This window comes from Miscanthus floridulus, chromosome 1, assembly GCF_019320115.1.
Source record: "Miscanthus floridulus cultivar M001 chromosome 1, ASM1932011v1, whole genome shotgun sequence".
NCBI lineage: Eukaryota > Viridiplantae > Streptophyta > Magnoliopsida > Poales > Poaceae > Miscanthus > Miscanthus floridulus.
The window spans coordinates 16,908,986-16,914,857 of NC_089580.1; positions in this window are offsets into that span (position 1 = coordinate 16,908,986).

The window sequence follows — 5,872 nt, forward strand, 5'->3', positions numbered from 1 at the left end:
CGACGAAGGGACTTACGATCCATCTCGCGAGTGCTTCCACGTCGGGCTCGGGATGCCAAGGGCGGGCGAAGAAGATGAAGGGACAGGCAACCATCCCCCACCCCAGGCAAGGGCGGGCGATGCCACGCCTCCGCGTCTCGTAGCCCCGGTGGTGCGAAACAAGAACCCCGTCCGCGGGGGGCATCGACGCCTAGACCTGGAGCAGCTCCACGAGCTTCAAGCCAAGGTCGAACAAGACCGACTCCTCCTGCAGCAGCTTTGGGACTCTCTCGAGCAGGAGCAGCAAGGGCGCGGTGAGGGCAGAGGGGCCCAAGGGAGGGCCCGCAACGTCCATCACCGCATCAACGACAATGAGGGGGGAGAGCCACCCCCGATCTTTAATCGGGCTAGCCAGAATGTCGCAGCAGCCGCGATGCTGGTCCGAGCAATGCCCGAGCCCTCCACCACCAAGGGGCGACGGGTCCGCGAAGAGCTCCGTGACCTCCTCGAGACCGCTGCGGTACAGTAGGCCGAAAGTTCTGCCTCCCACCGGCGTGGAGGCACTTCAGAGCAACCCACGGCGCGACCTCGCCGGGGCCAAGACGCCTTGGTCCGTCCCGAGCCCGCTCGCGCGCCGGCGGCCAACGAGGCCCCCTCGGTGCGCGATCGACCTGGAGACCAGCACGAGGCACAAGGCGACCATGAAGTAGTTGGCAGACGACGGCGCCGCGGCGACGGAGCCGCCCGGGGCTACCACCCACATCGAGGCGGTCGCTACGACAGTGAAGAAGACCGCAGTCCTTCTCCTGAGTCGCCGGGCCCTCGGGTCTTTAGCAGAGCCATTCGCAACGCTCACTTCCCAGCCTGGTTCCGGCAACCTGCCAACCTCAAGAAGTATAGCGGCGAGACGAACCCCGAGCTATGGCTGGCCGATTATCGTCTGGCTTGTTAGCTAGGCGGGGCGGAGGATGACCTGCTCATCATCCGCAACCTCCCTTTGTTCTTATCAGACTCGGCACGAGCCTGGCTCGAACACCTTCCTCCCGCACAGATCCACGACTGGCACGACTTGGTGAGGGTCTTCGTCGGGAATTTCTAGGGCACCTATGTGCGCCCGAGGAACTCCTAGGACCTCAAAGGTTGCCGCCAGAAGCCAGACGAATCTCTTCGAGATTTCATCCGGCGCTTCTCCAAGAAATGCACCGAGTTGCCCTGCGTCGGTGACTCAGAAATCGTCCAAGCGTTCCTCTCTGGCACCTCCTGCCGAGACCTAGTCCGAGAATTGGGCCGGAACGTACCAACCACAGCGGCCGCACTCCTCGACATCGCCACCAACTTCGCCTCGGGCGAAGAAGCGGTTGGGGCCATCTTCCCCAACAACAACGCCAAGGGGAAGCAGAAGGACGAGGCCCCCGAGGCCTCGCCCGCCCGTGCCCCCAAGAAAAAGAAGAAGGGTCGCCCAGGGAAGCAGGAGGTCTTCGAGGCCGTCCAGGTCGCCGTGACAGATCGCAGGAATCCCCGAGGCCCCCGGGGCCCCGGGCTATTTGACGACATGCTGAAAAAGCCCTGCCCTTACCATCAAGGTTCGGTGAAGCATGCCCTCGAGGAGTGCACCATGCTCCGGCGTTACTATGCCAGGCTTGGGCTCCCCAACGACGACGAAGCCAGGAAAAGGGGGCCGACGAAAGGGACGGAGATAAAGATGATGGGTTCCCCGAGGTACACAACGCCTTCATGATCTTTGGCGGACCCTCGGCATGCCTCACGGCGCGCCAACGAAAGAGGGAACGCCGGGAGGTCTTCTCGGTCAAGGTGGCCACCCCCCGGTACCTCGATTGGTCTCGGGAGGCAATCACCTTTGATCGGGATGACCACCCCGATTATGTTCCAAACCCCGGGCAGTACCCGCTTGTCGTCGACCTGATCATCGGCAACACTCGGCTCACCAAAGTTCTCATGGACGGAGGCAGCGGCCTCAACATCCTCTACGTCAACACTCTGGAGCTCCTGGAGCTCGATCATTCACGGCTCCGAGGCGGTTCCGCACCCTTCCACGGCGTCGTACCGGGAAAGCGCACATGACCCCTCGGGCGCATTGACTTACCCATCTGCTTCGGCACTCCCTCCAACTACCGCAAGGAGGTCCTCACCTTCGAGGTGGTTGGATTCAAGGGGGCTTACCACGCCATCTTGGGGCGCCCGTGCTACGCCAAGTTCATGGCGGTCCCCAACTACACCTACCTCAAGCTCAAGATGCCAGGCCCCAACGGCATCATTACCGTCGAGTCCACGTACGAACATGCATACGACTGCAATGTCGAGTGCATCGAGTACGCCGAGGCCGTCGTGGAGGCCGAGACCCTCATCGCCGATCTCGACCAGCTTGATAGCGAGGTTCCCGACACCAAGCGGCGTGCCGGGACCTTCGAACCCACGGAGGCCATCAAGATCATCCCCGTCGATCCCGCCGACCCTGACGGCCGAGGTCTGAAGATCAGCACCACCCTCGACAGCAAATAGGAGGCCGTGCTCGTCGACTTTCTCCGTGCGAACATTGACATGTTCGCATGGAGTCCCTCGGACATGCCGGGCATACCAAGGGAGGTCACCGAGCACGCCTTAGATATCCGGGCAGGCTCCAGGCCGGTAAAGCAGCGCCTGCGCCGATTTGACGAGGAGAAGCGCAGGGCCATCGGCGAAGAAGTTAAGAATCTCATGGCAGCCGGGTTCATCAAGGAAGTATTCCATCCAGAGTGGTTGGCTAACCCTGTATTAGTCAGAAAGAAAAATGGCAAGTGGAGGATGTGCGTGGACTACACCGGTCTAAATAAAGCGTGCCCGAAAGTCCCATTCCCACTACCACGAATCGACCAAATCGTCGACTCCACTGCGGGATGCGAAACCCTTTCCTTCCTTGATGCATATTTCGGTTACCACCAAATCAAGATGAAAGAGTCCGACCAGCTCGCGACTTCTTTCATCACTCCGTTCGGCATGTACTGCTACGTAACCATGCCGTTCGGCCTCAGAAACGCGGGGGCTACTTACCAACGGTGCATGATCCAAGTCTTTGGCAAACACATCGGGCGAACCATCGAGGCCTACGTGGATGACATTGTAGTCAAGTCTAGGAAGGCCGGCGATCTCGTCGGCGACTTGGAGGTTGCCTTCACATGTCTCAGAGAGAAGGGCATCAAGCTCAACCCCGAGAAGTGTGTCTTCGGGGTTCCCCGAGGCATGCTCTTGGGGTTCATAGTCTTGGAACGGGGAATCGAGGCCAACCCGGAGAATGTCTCGGCCGTGACCAACATGGGCCCGATCCGAGACCTCAAGGGGGTGCAGAGGGTCATGGGATGCCTTGCGGCCCTGAGCCGCTTCATCTCGCACCTCGGCGAAAGAGGCCTGCCCTTGTACCGCCTCTTGAGAAAGTCCGAGCGCTTTTCTTGGACCACCGAGGCCGAGGAAGCCCTCGCCAGGCTCAAGGCACTGCTCACCAACCCCCCCCCCCATCCTGGTTCCACCCACCGAGGGCGAGCACCTCTTACTCTACGCCTCCGTGACGACCCAAGTGGTCAGTGCGGCCGTGGTAGTCGAAAGGAAGGAAAAGGGACACGCTCTACCCATCCAACGACCTGTTTACTTCATTAGCGAAGTGCTCTCTGAGACTAAGACGCGTTACCCCCACATCCAGAAGCTGGTTTACACCGTAGTCTTGGCTCGATGTAAGCTGCGTCACTACTTCGAGTCCCACCCGGTGACTGTGGTGTCGTCTTTTCCTTTGGGAGAGATAATCCAAAACCGGGAGGCCTCGGGTAGGATAGCTAAGTGGGCTGTCGAGCTCATGGGAGAAACCTTGTCTTTCGCGCCTCGAAAAGCGATCAAATTGCAGGTCCTGTCCGACTTTGTAGCCGAGTGGACCGACACGCAGCTGCCACCCGCTTAGATCCAATCAGAATGCTGGACCATGTACTTCGACGGGTCTCTGATGAAGACTGGGGCTGGCGCGGGCCTGCTCCTGGTCTCGCCCCTCGGGATACACATGCGCTACATGATCTGGCTTCACTTCACCGCCTCCAACAATGTCGCCGAATACGAGGCCCTCGTCAACGGCCTGCAAACTGCCATCGAGCTTGGAGTGCGACGTCTTGACGTACGGGGTGATTCCCAGCTCATCGTTGATCAGGTGATGAAAGAGTCAAGCTGCCATGACCCCAAAATGAAGGCGTACTGCACGATGGTACGTCGCCTAGAAAACAAGTTCGACGGTCTCAAACTCAACCACGTTGCGCGAAAGTTCAACGAAGCCGCGGATGAACTGGCAAAAATGGCGTCGGCACGAGCCCCCGTCCCCCCGAACGTCTTCGCCAGAGACCTCCACAAGCCATCCGTCGACTATGCCTCGGCGATGGAAGAGGGCGCATCGGCCGAGCCCAACGCAGGGCCTAAGGCCCCCTCGGCCACCGAGACCCCGCCAGCCAAGCCCGAGGCCATGGCGATTGACGCAGAGCCTCCCAAGGTCGACCAAGGAATGGACTGGCGAGTCCCTTTCCTTGATTGCCTCGTTCGAGGAGAACTTCCTACGGACAGAACTGAGGCCCGGCGGCTTGCGTGACGAGCCAAGACTTACGTCCTCTGCAATGGCGAGTTGTATAGGCGTAGCCCATCGGGTATTCTCCAATGATGCATCACCACCAAGGCTGGGCACTCCCTACTTTGGGACTTGCACGTGGGAGTCTACGGGCACCACGCGGCGCCTCGGGCGCTCGTGGGTAATGCCTTCCGACAAGGTTTCTATTGGCCAACGGCGGTGGCCGACGCCACGAAGATAGTACGCTCCTGCGAGGGATGCCAGTACTACGCTCAACAGACGCACCTCCTGGCCCAAGCCCTCCAAACCATCCCCATCACATGGCCATTCGCTATGTGGGGGTTGGACATGGTTGGGCCTCTGCAGAAGGCACCCGGGGGCTATACCCATCTGCTGGTAGCCATCGACAAATTCTCCAAATGGATCGAGGCTCGTCCGATCACCCAGATCAAATCCGAGCAAGCGGTGCTGTTCTTTACGGACATCATCCACAGGTTCGGGGTTCCTAACACCATCATCACTGACAATGGGACGCAATTCACCGGTCGCAAGTTCCTAACGTTCTGCGACGACCACCACATCCGGGTGGCCTGGTCGGCCGTAGGACACCCAAGGACGAACGGCCAAGTAGAACGTGCCAACGGCATGATCCTACAAGGCCTTAAGCCAAGAATATTCAACCGGTTGAAGAAGTCTGGCAAGAAATGGCTTGACGAACTCCCGTCAGTCATCTGGAGCCTACGAAACACCCCGAGCCGAGCCACGGGATTCACACCGTTCTTCCTGGTCTATGGAGCCGAGGCCATCCTCCCCACTGACTTAGAGTACGGTTCACCGAGGCTACAGGCGTACAACGAGCAAAGCAACCGCACCGCCCATGAAGACGCCCTCGACCAACTAGAGGAAGCCCGAGACGTCGCGCTACTACACTCAGCCAGGTACCAGCAAGCCCTACGATGCTACCAAGCCCGGCGCATCCAAAGCCAAGACCTGAAGGTGGGTGACCTGGTACTGAGACTGAGGCAGAGCAACAAGGGCTGCCACAAACTGACCCCACCCTGGGAAGGGCCGTACATCGTCGCCCAAGTGCTGAAGCCCGAGACCTACAAGTTAGCCAACGAGAAGGGCGAAATCTTCACTAACGCTTGGAACATAGAACAGCTACGTCGTTTCTACCCTTAAATTTCCAAACGTCGTTTACATTGTTTCTCGAAATGCAATAAAGAAGCATTCTTAGTTGTTATAATTTTTTGAGAAACCCCCATCAAGGGGAACCTCCCCCCTTATAGACAAGTCGACTGTATA